The 19,172-nt window shown below is 45.3% G+C and overlaps 2 protein-coding genes across 9 annotated transcripts in view; one reads left to right on the top strand and one right to left on the bottom strand.

Annotated features, from left to right (window-relative positions):
* Nucleotides 1–19,172, top strand: part of ARL13B (ARF like GTPase 13B) — a 672,441-nt gene that overhangs the window by 357,894 nt on the left and 295,375 nt on the right. The gene's annotated exons all lie outside the window — the stretch shown is intronic.
* STX19 (syntaxin 19) overlaps nt 1–19,172 on the bottom strand; it is a 62,804-nt gene that overhangs the window by 19,690 nt on the left and 23,942 nt on the right. For both annotated transcript variants that reach the window (XM_085622335.1, XM_085622336.1), the window contains exon 2: nt 8,476–8,640. The gene's annotated coding sequence lies outside the window, so the exon portion shown is untranslated. The remainder of the gene's footprint in view (nt 1–8,475; nt 8,641–19,172) is intronic.

The raw sequence follows: 19,172 nt of genomic DNA, 5'->3' as shown, positions 1-19,172 counted from the left end.
GTGTGAGAAGCCAAGATCCTGGGTTAGATTGTTTGTGATGTATATGATCTTTGTATTTAGGTACAGCCCTCGCAGATCAAGAGTGAGAAAGATTGCGGCCTAACCAGCAACGATTTTCTGTAGAGCTTATGTTCGAGGCATGTGGGCTGCTGAATTCATATCTGTGCATAGATCGCCGCCTAGTGTTGGGTCCGGATGTTTGCACGTTGTTGTCCTGGAAGAGTCTTCGAAGTATCCTTGGATAGGTGACTCCTCCCCTGGACTACAGTGCGCATGGGCATCCTCTCCATCCTCAGATTGTTTTTTTCCGCCATTGGGTTCGGATGTGCTATCTTAGCTCAAGTTAGGAAAATATTTTTTCGAGGCCAAAAGGCCTTTAGTTCGCGTCGGTACTGTTTATCGATCGGGTTCGATAGAATTTGTTAGTTTACTAACTTTCAGCACCGACTTCTTTCGCATTTACCTGTCCATCGACTACTTCGACGATGGAATCCAGGACGCCATTCAAAAGGTGTCCGGTATGCAATGCGAAGTACCCACACATCGACGTCCATCCGGTGTGCAACAAATGCCTTTCGCCGGACCACGACGAATCAACATGCATGGCCTGTGCCCGGTTCCGCTCCAAGAAGACTCTGCGGAATCGACGAGCGGCGAGACTTGAGGCGCAGCACGCGGCACCGGCCCCAACAGACATCTTCGGCGAGGCCGAAGACGTCGAGGAATTGGAAGTCTTGCCCTCCAGTCCCGTTTCCGAACACGAACCCGGATCGGACGAGGAAGACGAGTCACTCTTCCACAGAGGTGAAGACGACACCGAGGTAGGAGACGACGAGGAGGCCTTCGGGGCCGAAGAAAGTAGCTCCAATGATGAACAAGGCCTACCTGTTCAAACCGTTCAAACACCAGTGCCACAGCCTATGGCTCCGGTCGAGGGATCGCCTTCGGGCCTTACCCGAGACCCATCCCGCAGTTCTTCGGCCCCGCCCTCGGGCCCGGCCTCGGACGCTCAGCGGCAGCCATTACTACATAAACCGGCTGGTTTCCCTACCACGAAACCGAAACCGAAAGCTGCTCAGGTTCCACCGAAACCGAAACTGAAAGTAGCGCTGGTCGGGTCGAGGCCTTCGACGCCAGCGCACCGCGTCGGCACCGACCGCACCAAGAGGGACTTCGGTGCCGAACTTGAAGCGGGCGACGTTGGAGTCGACAAACGGAAAAAAGCCATCGGCACCGACAAACCTGCTCGGCTACCGGCACCGACGACACCAAGGGCCGTACCGCCTGCTGTGTCTCACATCGCTCCCTCGACGACACCTAAGCCTCAGGTATCGAAGACTTCGACGGTGATCTCTTCACCTCGACTCGATGACCCGCCGGCGCCGAAAAAATCTACGGCCGCCTCTACGAGCCTGGCCGGTGCCAAAGCCTTGAAGGCGCCCCAAGTACGACCTGGTGCGACGCAAGGCAGCAAAACCACAACTGTCCTCCAGGACACGTTGGGCTCCGGTTCTGTCGGAGCTCCAGCAGCCTCTTCGGTGCCGACCAACATTACCTTCGGCTTGCCTCCGTCAACAATCCCAAAAATGTTCCAACTCAGGACACGGGTCACCCAACCTACGGTCACACCTGCTGAGACGTCTCCAGCACGTATCATCGACGCCGGCACTGGCAGGATGATTCTCCAGGACCGAAGGATAACTTCGGAGCCGCCATTGGACCCTTTCAGGATCCCACTAAAAAGGAAGTTGCCTGCAGAATCGGAACCTCTCCTTTATGAACCCTTCCATTCATCCTACCAGGATCCACACCGGTTCTCCCCCACACGCTCCGATACAGACGCATTGGAGGACTACATGGCTGACCAAGTCCCCTACCATGTAGACACGGACCCTGATGACCAGCAGGACCCTGATCAAACTTGGGGCGACCCTGCAGACCCCAGTGCACCTCTCGATGCACAGGATCCACAACTCTATGGGGCAAAGACATCTCCTACGGAGGATACTGCGGCGTTCAATGCTCTTATCGAACGTGCTGCCAATAACCATGGGGTGCAGCTTCACTCTGATACCATCGAAGATGACTTTCTAATGGACACCTTTGCATCCTCAGAAAGACATGTAAAGACTCTGCCAATGTTGAAGGGGGTCCTCAAACCAGCCAAGGACATTTTCAAAGAACCCACCAGGGCACGAGTGATAAACCCCAGGATTGATAAAAAATACAGATCAGCACCTGGGGATCCTACTTACATCAGAGGACAATTACCACTCGACTCCATCGTCGTAGCGAATGCACGCAAGAGGGCACACTCGCAAACAACAGGTGACGCTCCTCCCCCGGACAAAGAGTCCAAGGTGTTAGAAACCTCTGGCAAGCGAGTTGCCGCCCAAGCTGCCAACATATGGCGCATAGCCAACACTCAGGCGCTCCTTGCTCGCTATGATAGAGCGCACTATGACACACTGGAGCAAATATTCCAACATCTCCCTGACCAGTTCAAGGAAGCCGCAGAAATGCTCATCAGAGAAGGACAGCTACTAACGAACGCTTCCATCAAATGCGCACTAGATGCTGCAGACACGGCTGCCAGAGCCATAAACACAAGCGTCATGTTGCGACGACATGCCTGGCTACGGATCTCAGGATTCAAGCCTGAGGTACAAAACAATATACTGAACCAGCCCGTCAACCCCGACTATTTATTCGGGCCAGAGGTTGACACCACCCTCGAAAAGATAAAAAAGGATACGGACACTGCAAAGTCCATGGGCGCACTACAAACTCAGTCCTTTCGGAGCGGCTCCTTTCGTCGCCCCGGAAACAAGGGAGCAGGTAGAGGACAGGGGTCACAACAAACATATAACAAAGGCGATACACAGACCACCTATGATAAAAACACCCGAGGTGGATATCGTGGCTCCAGCACAAAGGGCAGAGGACGCGGCTACGGCAACACCAGGTCCTCCCCCAAGAACAAGCAGTGACGCCCTCTCCCTTCCTCCCGACCACATAACACCTGTCGGGGGAAGGCTACAAAGGTTCCTGTCCACGTGGGATTCCATCACCACGGACAGGTGGGTCAAAGATATTATAAAATACGGTTACTGTCTGGAGTTAACCTCCACTCCACCCACAATACCACCAAGAAGCCGTCCTATGTCCTCGGAGCACTTAACGCTCTTACAGCAAGAAGTGCAAAGTATGCTTCTAAAAGGCGCTATAGAGGTCGTACCCATCCACGAGCAGGGTGCGGGAGTGTACTCCCTCTACTTCTTAATTCCAAAAAAGGACGGGTCGCTCAGACCTATATTGGACCTGAGACCCCTGAACCAGTACATTCTTTCAGAGCACTTTCATATGCTCACTCTACAGCAAGTCCTTCCGCTTCTCAAGCAGGGAGACTTCCTAGCCACACTGGACCTCAAGGATGCGTACTTTCACATACCCATCCACCCCTCACACAAAAAATACCTCAGGTTCACTGTTCAGGGGCAGCACTATCAGTTCAAAGTCCTTCCCTTCGGCGTGACAACAGCGCCCAGGGTTTTCACGAAGTGCCTAGCTACGGTGGCAGCACATCTACGGAGGCAGCATATACACGTCTACCCCTACCTAGACGACTGGCTCGTTCAAGCGAAGTCAGCCCAGCAATGTGCAAGCCACATGTCCCGCACCATTCACCTTCTTCACAGTCTGGGATTCTCACTAAATTATCCAAAGTCCCATCTCCAGCCCGCACACGTACAACAGTACCTAGGTGCGACTATAGACACTCTGGCGGCCACAGCTCAGCCAAATTTAGTGAGGATCAACAGCATACAACTGCTGATCTCCAAATTCAAACCCAATCACTCACTTCCAGCGCGAGTGTTTATGCAGCTGATAGGCATGATGGCCTCCTGCATCTTCATAGTCCCGCACGCGAGATTACATATGCGCCCACTTCAGGAGTGCCTAGCACGTCAGTGGAATCAGGCTCAAGGACAGTTAAAGGACCTAGTGTTGGTGAGCGGTCGGGCATACAACTCTCTGCATTGGTGGAATCCACAAACCCTTTGCAAGGGCCGACCGTTCCAAGAGCCTGTCCCACAAATAGTACTGACAGCGGACGCGTCTCTCCAGGGATGGGGAGCTCATGTACTCCACTACACAGTGCAAGGACTATGGACAACACAACAAAAGAAGTTGCACATCAACCTTCTGGAATTGATGGCAATCTTCCTAGCCATGAAGGCATTCAAAGTACATCTATGCAACAAGGTCGTGTTGATCCGGACCGACAACATGACCGCAATGTACTACATACAGAAACAGGGAGGCACACACTCTCCACAGTTGTCTCATCTGGCTCAGAGCATGTGGAAGTGGGCCATTCAAAGGAACATGTTCCTCATGGCGGAACACCTCCCTGGCAAGGACAACCAGATGGCGGATCTGCTCAGCAGACACAGCCACCAAATGCACGAGTGGGAGTTACACCCCTCAGTTCTCCAACCGTTCTTTCAGCAGTAGGGTCATCCGGAGATAGACCTATTCGCGACAAGCGAAAACGCAAAATGCCCAAGCTTCGCCGCCAGATTCCCACATCCGCAGTCGCAGGGCAATGCGATATGGATGAACTGGTCCGGCAGATTTGCGTACGCTTTTCCCCCAGCGCCATTGATACCGCTAGTGGCCCGCAAACTCCGACAACACTCCCTGACACTCGTCCTAGTTGCTCCCACGTGGGCACGCCAGCCGTGGTACACCACCTTCCTCGAACTTTCCGTGGTGCCGCATCAAAGGCTGCGGATCAAACCCGCGCATTTGACGCAGAACCATGGAGAGGTTCAGCACCCAGATCTGCAACAGCTGAATCTGGCGATCTGGCTCCTGAAGTCCTAGAGTTTGGCTATCTCAACCTGCCACCTGCCTGTATGGACATCATCAAAGAGGCCAGGAGACCCACTACCAGAGCTTGCTATGCAGCCAAATGGAAAAGGTTCGTCATTTATTGCGGTAATAATGACATCAACCCGCTGGACGCATCCATCCAAAACATCATCTGTTATCTCTTACACCTATATCGATGCAATCTGGCGTACACCTCTATACGTGTCCATTTGACCGCAATATCAGCCTATCTGCAAACCAGGCAGCACCTCTCTCTATTCAGAGTGCCTGCCATCAAAGCATTCTTGGAAGGGCTCAAACGAGTCATTCCACCTAGTCACCCACCGGCTCCAATGTGGAACCTCAACTTGGTCCTCACACGCCTGATGGGTCCACCCTTTGAACCTCTACATTCATGCGAGATTCAATTCCTTACCTGGAAAGTGGCCTTCCTAGTAGCGATCACTTCCCTCAGAAGAGTTAGTGAACTCCAGGCACTAACCGTTCAAGAGCCATTTATTCAGGTTCACGCCAACAGGGTCGTACTACGTACCAACCCCAAGTTCATGCCCAAGGTAATATCGCAGTTCCACATGAACCAGACTATTGAACTGCCCGTTTTCTTCCAAAATCCACAAACTGTTGCAGAAAGGGCACTACATACACTAGATGTACGGAGGGCCCTCATGTACTACATCGACAGGACTAAACCATTCAGGAAGACAAAACAACTGTTCGTTGCCTTTGCCCCACACCACAAAGGTAACGCCATCTCCAAAGCAGGGATAGCCAGATGGATAGTTAAGTGTATTCAAATCTGTTATCAAAAGGCAAAACGCACATTAACTATTCCACCACGAGCCCACTCAACACGTAAGTTGGGGGCCTCCATGGCCTTCCTAGGAAATATTCCCCTGCATGATATATGCAGAGCAGCCACATGGTCCACTACACACACATTTACAAAACACTATTGCGTAGATGTGCAGTCAAAACAGCAGGCAGCTGTAGGACAGGCTGTTCTCAAAACACTTTTTCAGACCGCTGCAGCTGGCACGGGTAGCCGCCGCTAATAGAGGGCACTGCTATGTATTCTATGCACAGATATGAATTCAGCAGCCCACATGCATCGAACTGAATATGCTACTTACCAGTATGCATCTGTTCTTGGCATGTAGGGCTGCTGACATTCATATCGCCCTCCCTCCTCCCCGGCGCCTGTCGCAGCTGCAGCTCTCAGAATTACTGCAAGCATGGTCATCACTTTTCTGTATCTACTCCATCACTGCCACAATGGCGAAAAACAATCTGAGGATGGAGAGGATGCCCATGCGCACTGTAGTCCAGGGGAGGAGTCACCTATCCAAGGATACTTCGAAGACTCTTCCAGGACAACAACGTGCAAACATCCGGACCCAACACTAGGCGGCGATCTATGCACAGATATGAATGTCAGCAGCCCTACATGCCAAGAACAGATGCATACTGGTAAGTAGCATATTCATTCATGCGCATGAAATGTAACTAATTTCAGCACACATGCTTAACACTGACACATCTTCATAAAATATATAATATCACAATGTTGCCAGTAGATTTTTCTCGGGAGTTACTGCTCTCATGCATATGGTATTGGCATGTTCAGTACTTATCCCGTTATATATGGGTCACAAGTATGGTGACAGCATTAACTGATGTGAGGGAAGTATGCATGTTTGTTGACGTGGCTATGTTTTTAGCCAGTTGTAGGTTTGCTATGGCATGCAAATCCACATTTGTCCATAATATTTGCGGTTGGATAACAGATGTGCACCCAAGGGTAACTGCAGAACGTACTGGCGTAAGGGCCATAGTTGGGATTCTGGCAACTATGAACCCTACTTGATACTATACGACCTGAACTCTCGAAACGTTATAACCACATACCTTCACGAACAGATATGAAAGCACGACCCTCTGAGGAAACCAGCTCACATCCAAATGTTGCCTCTTAATGGGAATGTCGGGAACGGGGTGTAATTTGGGGACACGGACTGATAACTCTCAAAGTAGCATTTCTCAACCCTTATTACCATGAGTTGATTTTTTTTCTTTTTTTTTATGTGATATGTTAGTGGGTTGAGTTTTTGTGTAGCAATTTGTTGAGTTTATGACCTAACATCGATATGTTGTTTCGTTCATTCATAATTTATTTGATTGTGTGTGTTATAAAAACAATTACAATCTAAACCAGGTATCACATTCTTCACTCAGCCCTGGTTGCTGAATTTACAGAAGCTAAAAGAAAAAATATTCAGAGGGGGACACCACCCTAAACAGTAAATTGTAACACAGTTAAAATGTCAGTGAAATTCCATCATTAATTACACTGTATTGCATACTACAGTCGTAAGTGCCCTTGCTGAAACCTTTTTTTATTTGCAGAATGACTTTAATAATTGTGAACTATTATCTTCAAAGTTATAGCTATGGCCTATTTCCAAGTCCTAATTTTTTAAAAACAGTGAGAGAAATAACTTTTTATGGAGGCTTGTTAAAGTGGCACGACACTACATGGGTCACGGTCTTTCTTTAATACCTGTACAACCCCCTCACTGAGTCACGTAATCTTTTTCCCTGATGATTCAAATTCTTTTAGACCAAACAGGCCAAACAATATACCTTTTGTATATTGTTGTGCATTAGGCTGTTTCATTGTTAATTTATTTTGTGTATCTTGATTGCTAGTTTGTACCTTACCTTAAAAAACACAAAGGCCTTCTTTACTGACTGATCATTTAAAAATGGGACTGCAAGGTAGGGAAAAGAGGTGCAGGTCATCAAACAAAAAGAAATTCATATTTCTTCCATTCTGTGCCTGCAAATGTAAATCCCCAACTGCTTCTTGCTGAAAACTTCAACATTTTACCTATACAAATATAGGTCCCTATCCAAATGTAGGTGTTTTGGGGGTGATGATGTTAGGGAGTTGAGAGGTTTGTGGTAGAATAGGCCAGGCTCTTCAATAAACAGCTGAATAAAATATTTGGTTAAACAGAGGCCCAGACTTGTAATGCCCTGATAATAAAGCTGTCATAATTTGTTTGTGGCAGTTCATTCATCTGCCTTTATCCATTTTATGCTTAATTGCCATAAATCTAGTTTCTTGATTCTCAACATAACATAATAGCTTTGATGGTTGGTAGTTTGTGACACCCAGGAGCTGTAGTGAAACTGTGTTAAAATGCATAAATATATTTACTTTTTATAGAGAGAGTGGGTCAAGTGAGACCTGTTTTATAAAGGGGTTGAAATCCTTCTCTTTTAGAGTGATTCTGCCACACTGAATGTTGGTGAGATGGCTTGTCGGTGCCAGGAGACTTTTGGTTTAAGGTACCTTAAGTGTTTTAATTTGCCTACTCTTGTTTGCCGTGACAACTAAATCTGTTCTTATAATACATTGTTAATGTACAATAATAGGCACCTGGTTATTAGTTATTCAACTCTCTGAATTTTGGAGAAGCGCTAAAAACCCTTGGGTTAGGAGAGTATATCATACAGTTTAAAAGTTATTTTTAAAATCTATATTTAGAAGTATTGCATGAGTGTAACATATACCTGGCGGTAGTTCTTTCTGGTGTACGTCAGTTGCTCATCGCAGCTTAGCATGTTTGGGAACTACAGCAGCGGTGATGTCATTTACCGTCCCTGAATTCTGTTCTGGCGGTTGTCAGTTATCCTCGGGGTAGGTTTATGAAAGGATCAGCATAAAGCACTGGAAACCTGAAAAACAAGAAATAAAGTTACTATTTTCTCCACTGCTGGCGCCATTTTTGTTACCATAGGGGCAGTGCATTCTTAGAAACTGTACTTCACTGCTATGTTTTCTTAGTGCATTTGCAATCTTTTTGGAACAGCAGTTACCATTTATAAAACATCTAAAACCACAGAAGCAAACTTTAGTTCCTTTCCCTCTCCAAATGGGTCCAAGTTCATTGTAGCATTCGTGTTTATTTGAGTTCACTTCTTGTACCGCCACCATTACATTGTATGGCTATCACATGACTTCTTGCTGCCCTTGCAGGAAATCTAAAGTCCATTGATCGTCGCCAAACATATTAGAAAATTATACAGTATAGCTCCATTCATTTTATGTGGCATCTTTCAAAACGCAGACCTACCTACAAATGGGCATGCTTTGCCAACCTCTTTTTCAACATGCATTCAACTTTTGCAAATCTAGCTTTGCAGAATTTCCTGGTAAATGGATGTTTTCCTATTTGAAAATAGTACATTACTTGGAGTGACTGAGTACCGTACCCAGGTTACTTTACAGAGAGCAGTTTTAATGGTTCACATCATATATCTCAATTCCTCAGTTTACGATTGCAAACTGTAGATTATACCCCCCCTCCGCCCCCCAGCTAACTTTTCCTGGGGAAAGCATTACCGTGAAAACTTTTCACAGTTGGGGTACCTCTTTGAGAGCAGTTGAGAAAATTCAAAAGATGCGGTCATCGTTGGCCCACTGCCCCTATCTGGTCCACACAGAAGATTAAATACCTTTTTGTGCGAAGGAAGGTATACTAAAATGGTCATCAAGGACTGCAACTGACAATAGTTTCTTCTTGACCTTAAAAGTAGAGAACAAAATCATTTTATTTCCACTGCACTTGAAGTGTTTTTAAAGTGCTACTTGCATGGGAATCTTTTGCTAATCCTGTGTTTTCCCTTTGTGACACTGAGGCAAGTATTTTCAAAGCCTGAGTACAATTTTGCTGTTTTTTCTGCTAAGCATTAGGCTGATGACCCGTGAGGCCCGCATTGCAGCTGTAGGGTAACGGCTATGTCATTTGTGAGGCATAGCAAGCTTAGGGTTGGCGATTGGACTGGCCTGAATAGGACTTCATGTGTGGGTGGCATGGGAAGCACTGTGGCCGTGATACTTGAATCTGACGAGAGTTTGGCATCTTCTGGGAGATGGTGACATACATATTTAAAATAGGGAGATGATGTGGCCTAACAGGCTAGGGCGGTGGATCTAAAATCTGGGGATCCAGGTTCAAGTCTCTGAATTGACGCTCAACATCCTGTGATTCTGGGCAAATCCCTTAATCTCTCCATACCTAACAAAAAATGAATGTTTCCTTGTGTAACGTAACTGGTGCTCATGTAAAGCACTCTGATACCTTTGTGAAAAGTTTGCGCTATATATAACTCCATAAGATGATGATGATAGAGGCCCAACAGTTAACACGAACATTGGAATCTCCTGGAGGGGAGAGTTAAAATGCTGGCATCGAGGGTTGTAGACGCAGAGAATAGGGCCCGAAGGAATAATATCCATATTATAGGGATGCCAGAATGGATAGAGGGGGGATCAATGGAAATATGACTGCATTCATGGAATCATGTCTGAGGGAGGTAGTGGCTCAGGAGGGGCTTTCACAGCACTACGGTCTGGAAAGAGCTCATCGGGTACCTGGATTGCCTCCCCTGCTGGAAGCACTGCCAAGGCTGGAAATTGTCAGATTGCTGTATTTTAAAGATCGGGACCATATTCTAGCGCAGGCCTGAGCTCAGGATGACATCTTTGTACAGAAACAGAGTTATGGTGTTTCCTGATTTTACCAGGAAGATTCCAAAGCAAAGGGCTTCTTTAACAGAAGTCAAGAGGCGCCTTAGAGATAGGGAGATTAGCTATGCAGTGTTGTTTCCTGATATGTTGCTTATGGCTGGGAGGTCCTGTTTAACTCCCTGCAATTGCTTTGTGAATGGATAGATCAGCTCCTCTAGGGAGATGGGGCTCTTCCTAAGAATAAGAAGCAGCCGGTTAGTCGGCCTAAAAGCAGGGGAAGGAAGGGGGGAGTTGCAGTCCCATCCAGGCTACAGGCTCGTCAAGAGCAGAAAAGACTGGTCAAAGAGGTGGCGGGTCTGATTGCAGCAGGATCGCACTCTTTCTCAAAATACTGATAAGAAGGAGAGAGAAACAGAATCAGATGTGTCTTATGTTTCTACTCCCGATTCAGAGGTTTTCTTACCGCATGTTATGCCTGGCACATCTAACTCTGTTTTTTGATGACACTCCCACGTCGTGCTAGGCGCATCAAGTAATGTCTTTTGAAATACTGGATATCACGTCGCATCCGGCACAAATAATGAAAACACTTGGAATGTTGAAGTGGAACAGTGTAAATGTGGGAATATATTGTGTGGTTCATTTGTACAGAACAGGGTGCAAGTATTCAGTGATATAGTTGTGGGTGGCAATATTCTGAATGAGGGGTAGGTGGTGTGAAGTGTATCGGGTAGGCAAATGGATAGGCGCAATCCTTTATGTGTGTTATGGAAGGTGTGTTACTCACTTTGGATGGGGAGTTTGTTTATTATTGTCTTGGAGTTGAGGAGTTAGGTTTGGGTTTTGTAGGGTTAGAAGTCCAATTATCCCTATCACACTGTAAGAACAAGAACAATGGCAGAAAGGAATATTTAAAAGCTGCACCACCTCGTTATACACTATTCGTAAATACACTTTTTGGTCAGAGTTGCCCACCTCACTGATCTTCTGCCAACAGACCACACATTTACAGTACACTTAAAAAAGCACAGAGAGGCCACATAAACATATCAAATTGCACAAATGCACAAATAGATTAATTAATCCGGACTCTTCGAATGATGTTAGATATGATCCTTTAATGGAATCTTGGCCCACATGTGACATAGAATGATGCAAACGTGCACCCGAAGGGCAGCCAACGTGTGAAGCGAATTTAAAAATAAGGCCATATCGTTGATATTATGTATACACAGTCTTCGGTTTAATCGGTTTCAATCAGGAGATCCAGAGCGGTTCATACTTTGTAGATTAGCCTTTATTTTGGCTGGAAGGCCTTGCTAGATATATTTTATGAGTTGACGATTTAAGAATTTCTGATAAAACATGAATGAAGTATTTTGTGAATTCACAGGTCTTCTCTTTAAATCAAAGAAAGGAACTATAGACTGTAAATCTGGCAGGCACAGATATTACTTCACACTGAGTGCAGTTCTCAGAAACCTCCTCCTCTGAAATCTCTCATGTACTTGTTTCCTGGTTTTCAGCCTACACTTTGGCCAACCATACCTTCATCTATTTCTCCATCAGGAGAAACTTCAACACGAAAGCTAGTGCATCTGTCCATATCAGATTAGAGCCTAAAATACAGTCCCATAGACTTGAAATTTAGCCATAGTGAGAGACACACTTTAAACAAAAACTTCTGTGTCGATTTACGGGCTTCTAGTTCTTGTTCAGGCATTGTTGCTATGATTAATGACTGGTATACCTTGAAATGCAACATGATACCCTATCCCACCCCTAAAAAACATGAGGCCTCCTCAGCCAAAAGAGGTCTTGATAAGTTGTGCTCTATGGACCTCTGTTTCCTAAAATGTATATGAAGGACAGCTAAAAGAGGGTGAGAGTCTCCAGAGAGTGCTTGTCTTTCACATCCATGTCTCCTTTCCTTTGAGGTTGTCTCAGTCCTTCTGTATTTGTATACATGAGCTTTGGAAATGTAAGTCTTAGCTTGAGTGAAACACGGAGGTGAGAAACGTATAAATAAAATATTGATTTTATATTCTAGTGGCTTTGGGTTTCGTTTCTCACTTTGTACACATTAATTAAAATGTGTGCAGAAACGCATAGCAAAATAAATCAGTCCTCTTGTCACAGATTACCTCACAACAAAATAAGGCTGCAGTTACTTCTTCCATTTGCTTTTAGAAGAATGACCAGTGTTGAGGATATGTAGGTTCTTCAGCCATAGGGGTTCCAACTCACAGTTTAAGGAAAATAATTAATGTGTTTTTCTTCTAGCTCAAGCCCTGATTCATAATGGTTTGCTTCCAATCACCATGGCAACAACCTCTACCACTATGTAGTCCATCCACTCTGGAGCTCCATTGGACATCTTCCCCCACCACACCTTCACCAGAGGACTTCTACATATCAGCATATTACTCGCCCAGTTCCAGAATGCCCTGACTGCCTCTGCCACCTTTGCCATCCCAGATACTTAGAAACACGCCACAGTTCTCTAGTGCTGAATAGACATCCTGCAGAAACATCAACACTCGCCAACTAGAGACCAATCTCCCTGCTGCCACACCTGGCCAAAGTCCTAGAAAAACTCCTCAATAAACACCTCATCAGTCATCTCAACCAGCACCAACTCCTTGACATCCCACAGCCAGCTTCACACCCAACAATAACACAGAAACTGTCCTCATCTTCACCACAGGTGTCATCCATATGGTCAGGTACAAAGGGAGGAGACACAGCAGTCCTCATGCTCCTGGATCTCTCCATGGCATTCAACATGGTATCTCACCTCAATCCTCATCCGACGCATACACAAGGCTGGTATATCATTGAACACAATCTCAGCATGGCTGCCCAGATCAATGCTGTGACAGCTTCATGCTTCCACACCCTGATGATGCTGAGGAAAATCTTCAAATGGCTCCCGACAAGCTCACACAAATGTCATTCACGCTCTTATCACCAGGTAGTGGAGCTACAGAAGCACCATATATATCGGGCTCAGGAAACAACTCCCCAGACAACTACAAACCATTCAGAATGTGAATGGAAGAATCACCCTCATTACACCACACTTCAGGGAACGCCACAGGCTCCTAATACACAAAGGAGAACAGTTCATAGTCCTCACTCACACCTTGAAGCACTACACATCACCGGCACCTCAATAGCTGTGTCTCCTTTCACAAACCATGCAGATATGGCCAGACTCCTACTTGCATGCATCCCATACAAATCCAGGATCAAAGCAGGTCTAGCTTCCTCTGAAATAGCCCAATATGCCTGGAATTACCTGCTGCTACACATCAGAGCCTCCTCTTCAGTACATGAATTTGACTCTTTGAATAGTACCCTAGACGTTCTAAGCAAGACTCGAATCTAACATTCTGAATCCGAGGCTTCACTCCCTCGTGATAGCCCGCTTTACAAATATGCGTAACCTAAGATAACTAGGAGGTTGACACCGGCTGGTAGCTTCATGTGCTTCAGAAAGTGTAAACTTCATAGGGACTCAGAACCTAACTTGAAAGAATCACAGTAGGCTGAAAAATAACTTATGGTTTTTCCTCTACCCCCATCTGGTTCCCACTTGATGAGGTCTGCCCCTGAAGATACTGTATTTACAACCACAGTTGACCTAAAACGTAATAAATTGTATCCTGCAACCGCATCACAAGGAGTTTCAAATGTTTGGTAAGAAGTCTAATAGAGCATTTCAGGACGGTAGTTTGTTGCTTATAATAGCTGATTTATGAGATAACTTTGGTAAGTAAAATTGTGCACATAGACCTCCTTCAAGTGTTTGCCTAAATTGCAGCTCAGTAAGAAGAACTAGGGAATGGAATGTTATTAAGCATCTGAACACGCTCCCAGTTTGTTGGTCTTGTTTGTCACCCAAAGTGTGATTTTAGAGGCCAATGTGTTTTTGTTTGGACTTGAAGAAAGTATTTATTGGTATTTCAAGGCCACATGGTACTACACATGGTTACATATCCACTTTAACAGTATGGCTTAAACAACTTAAGAGGCAAAAATACCAACTGAGTTGCGGGAATGGTGTACAACCTTTTTCAGGCCCGAGCCAACACTGCATTGTTTACACAGAATATTGATTCGATAGTACAGACAGTAATGGTGGTCCTGGCAGCTACCATCACCTTCTACTCCTAGAGCTCAGGGTGGTTACAAATTATGAAATGAGCAGCGCTTCAGGGTCTCTTAGTATGGGGGTGCATTGACCAGATAGCCCTCCAGGGGGTGCTCGCAGGGTGGAAATGGCTGTTTCTCTCTGTCTGAGCCAGGCTAGAAATGGAGCCCAAATATCCTGGGACTTAGACGCAGGGGGCATGAGTTCCGAGAATGTGGATAATTGTTCTTGACAAAATGCAACATCTTTAATCCAGGAGTCAGTAGAGGAGTCGGTGTGTTTTGCCAGTACAATGCTATTCTACGTTTGGCCAACAGCAGTAGCATTGCGACCAGCTGGCAATCAGTGGGGGGAACATCTTTGAAATATCCTAGGAGTCCCACTAATGGTGTGCGTTTGATATCCACCCCTGTAATATCTCACACCAAGTTGAGCACTTTAACCCAATATCTCGCTATCAGTGGATAGTACCATGCCAGATGGACGCATGTGGCATCGGCATCCTACATTTCCAACAGATGCTGCCTGCCCTTAGACCCATGTCAAAGATCTGCAAAGGCGTCATGTATACTTGGTGTAGGAACTTGAAGTGGATGAGACGTAGTCTGTAGTTTGGGGACAGGCACTCCAGTTGGCCACAGCAGTAGAGCCTCTGTTCGGCTTTGATGGGGTATAGGATCAGAGTTCCAGGCATCGAACACCTGTGGCTGGATTTACGGGTGTGCTCGTTGCATAACAGTGTACAATTGTGTGATTAATTTATGTGGTGATGATTCTGACAGTGTGTTTCAGTGTAGTGAGGGTCGGGGTGGAGCTGGGAATGTATTATGTAATTTAGGGCAAGGGGCCTGCAGTTGGTAATAGAGAAGAGTATCAGATAGATTGAGGGGTGCACCTTCTCCAGGGTGGTGGGGGATAAATTCGTCATCTGGGTAGAGATCTGCAAGTTTGATGATGTGAAGGTTGCTTGCCCGCCTGTTTGCATCATTATCATGTAGCATGGGGAAGCGGGGATTTTGTGCAAGTGGGATAGATGGGTCGTATAAACTGGAGAGGCCCGCTCTCTTCCGCAATCCATTCCACGCCCATCTCAAAGTCTCCACCGTATTTACCTCCTTTTCCGGGCGCTTCTATTTCTGATATAGTGCAGTGGAAAGTGGGAGTGGGGCAGCGCTATGTTCTGTAGAGATGTGGAGTTGGAAAGGAGTTTGGTATAGCCAATGTTGCAAAAACAGGGATTGTGCACAAAGAGCGTACAGGGTGAAGTCAGGTGCTCCCAGCCCCCTTGACGTAGTAGTAGTGTCAGAATTTCCCAGGCTATTGGTTGCTTTCCCGCCCAGACCAAGGTGATCATGTTAGATCCGAGTTGTTTAAAAAATAAAAAAATAAACGAGGTTAGGGGTATGGGCACGTTAGCAAATAAATATAACAGCTTAGGCAGAACAATCATATTTGCAATTGCTATTCGACCAACCATTAAAATGGGCAGTTTTGTCCAGATGGGTATTCTCTCCTCTAACCACATAATCACACAGCCATAGTTTATCTCCCATAGTTCGTTTATGTCTCTGCTGTTCCAGATGCCCAGGTACATGACTGGGCCATTGGCCCACTACAGTGGGTAGTCTAACGTAAATGGCTGCGTTGTCTGGGAGGGGGATTAATATAGACTTGGACCAGTTGGTTTGTATCCCTGAGAACTGACCAGATTTCAACAGTTCTCGTATCATGGGATTTAAGTTGTCTTTTGGATTACTAACATAATGTAATGTTGTCTGCATGCATATAGGGATGCTACCAGTCCTCTAGTCTCAAATTCCAAGCCTTGGTGTGCGTGGTGTTGACGAAGTCTCGCAGCGAGGGGTTAAATTGCAATAGCAAACAACCGGGGTGTCAAGTTCATCCACCACTTAATGGAAAAGATCTTGGTTTCCACTAACATCTGTCTAAAGAGAAAGCAGCTATGTTGATGGCTGCTATACCAACACTCACGGAGAGCATTTGTCCGCTTGCAGTTTGAAATGCTGATGACCAAGGAATCATTTGTGGCACAGCAAATCTTTCTACTAGTTTGCTAGAAACAAATGTATCTATCCAGTGCAGAGCAGGTGATTTCAAAGTAAACCCGCGTACATTGAAATGAGTAGTTCTGCAACTCTGGTCTCAAACAGCACCCTATGCCCAAAATCTAATCTATGAAGGCCAGCATGTGGAAGCTGGTTTCTTACATACGGTTTGTGGACAGTTTTATTCTTGTCTATTAAAACAACCGTGATCTGAAAGTCTTATGGACATTTTTGCTGGCGCTTGTGAGCGTATAGTGTTTAAGAAGTGCTGCATAATTACCACCTGCTGGCCCCCTACATTCTGCAAGCGGTCTCTCATAGACCATTAGTGCACCACAAAAGGCTACCTCTTAATATGTTTTCAGAAAACATTTGTAAATTAATTTCTGAATCACAATTGGGTAACTGAGACCCTACAAAGTTTCTATTTTTAATTAATCGAAATAAACATTAATGGTCTAATGGTTATTAGTGTACTATTGAAATGCAGAATTGAATGTGGAAACTCGGCTAATGAGGTTATAGCTTTTCTCTTTTCTACTATGGAACAGTCCGATACCGTGGTGTTGAATGTCTTGTTCTTTGTAATAATTTGGATTTTAGCAAAATGCAACAATGCTGCCGAAGCCTGCCTCAAATCCATTGTTTGCTTATCTATTATTGTGGGATAAATTAGGATATTTGTACACAGGCAGACTTCCAACTTTTTTTGTGTAACATTTTTCTTTTAATGTAAGTAAATGACCTTTCCTTCTGCAGTTCAAGTGATTCAGTGGTCATGGACCCGGGCTGTTTCGTGGCATTCTCTGGCAATGGCATGTTGAATGCTACCTTCTTCATTATATTGACTTTTGCACACCTTTCTCTTAACCTCCTGTCTACACGTTAGTTTGCTGCTACCAACACAGAAAAGCTTCTTGTTCCCTAGTTTGTCTTTCCACGGTTTTTGAGCTTCTTGGGGTAGAGGTGCCTAAATGTAAATTAATTCTTTGCTTGCATCTTTAGATAACTTTACTGTTGTCACTTAGATATTTGTGCTACTTTTCCATATCAGATGTCACTCTTGCTTTTTATTTTCATTGAATATCCTCTGAAGTTGAAGATGAAAAGAAACCCTGTATATGCCATTGTTGTTGGAGGAATTTAGGTCACACTGCAGGAAATTCGCCTCCACTACAACATTACAGGCTTCTGGAATAGCCCGCGGCAGAAAGGCTATAAGACTATTAGAACACTCCACCCAGTAGGTAGAATGTTCTAAATTAATAAGAGATAACCAGAAAGACTAGCATTGGAATGTGGGAGCAGAAGTCCTTTACCAGCCATATCTTCTTCAGCCACTCCACTTCATCTACCGGATATTAGCACTTGAGTAAGCGTGGGAAGAAATGGTGGTATTCATGCTTGCAACTATTTTTTTCTCACTGTATAGAAATCTTACATCACCATAACAATGGACATACTCTGGTATTTTTCAAACCCAGTTTGTGTCCTTACTGTAGCATTTGATAGCACATTAGGCTTCTTAGAAATTGACTGACAAAACCTTGGGACAGTTGGAGTGTGTTCCTGATATCCTCGTGCCAGTCCTGCTCTTCCCCTGGGAAGACTTAACGTCCTACCATGTTATCTTAAATTTAGGCCTACACAAAATCTATAGATCTTCCCCATTAGTTAGAGGAATTTATTATAAGAAATGTCTGCATATAGAGACTCTGTGAATCCAGACCCGCAAATTCCAAATGCTAATTCAGTTTCTGGACACCAGGCAATGCTTGTGTGTGCCAAAATCTTTCTTTTACAATGCCCATTATGATCGCTAAGAGACAATTTTGGAAAGTCACAGTGCTTTGTAAATGAGTAGTAAACTGTGCTAATATTAACTGTTTGGAAAGGATGGCCCACAGGCGTTTCCCCATCAAGCAAAAAACGAGGGGCGTAAAATCTGAAGTTGCTGGCTCAGCTATGAGGCAGACAAGAGCCTTGGTGTGCTCTGCCATTGAGCAAAATGTGTATCACACTTTGGGTCTGTTTTTGTTCAGTTTGTAATGCAACCTCAAAAACATTATTGCCCTCTGCTCAGGGTGATAAGTGATTGAAGTGCTATTCAAAGGGCGTTAACTACTCCTAATTGACCATCGAGCCACAGGCAAGGTATCCTGAGGGGAAGGGGAATTCAATGTGTTAAAGCCCCCTGACAACATTTGGGCCATAAAGGTATTAGCACTCGCCCCTATTGTTGCCCAGCAAAGGCCATATAAATATTTCTCTGTCTACCTGCCACTGAATCTTGATTGCTTGCAAACAAACAATGGGTAGTACAAGCATTCTGACGAGCTGAGCCAATCTCAGGATTCTATGCAGGGTGGTATTTTGTTTAAACAATATAAAAACTTGATCTGGAGTTGCAGAAAGTACATACAAACTCAAATTATTTATTAGAATGCAGAGCATTGGAGGATGAGATAATTGTGAAAAGGGCGCCAAGATACATCCATTCTGCTACCTTTCACTT

This window comes from Triturus cristatus, chromosome 8, assembly GCF_964204655.1.
Source record: "Triturus cristatus chromosome 8, aTriCri1.1, whole genome shotgun sequence".
NCBI classification, from domain to species: domain Eukaryota; kingdom Metazoa; phylum Chordata; class Amphibia; order Caudata; family Salamandridae; genus Triturus; species Triturus cristatus.
Note: the sequence above shows the minus strand (reverse complement) of the source record. Positions and strands in the feature narration are given on the sequence as shown.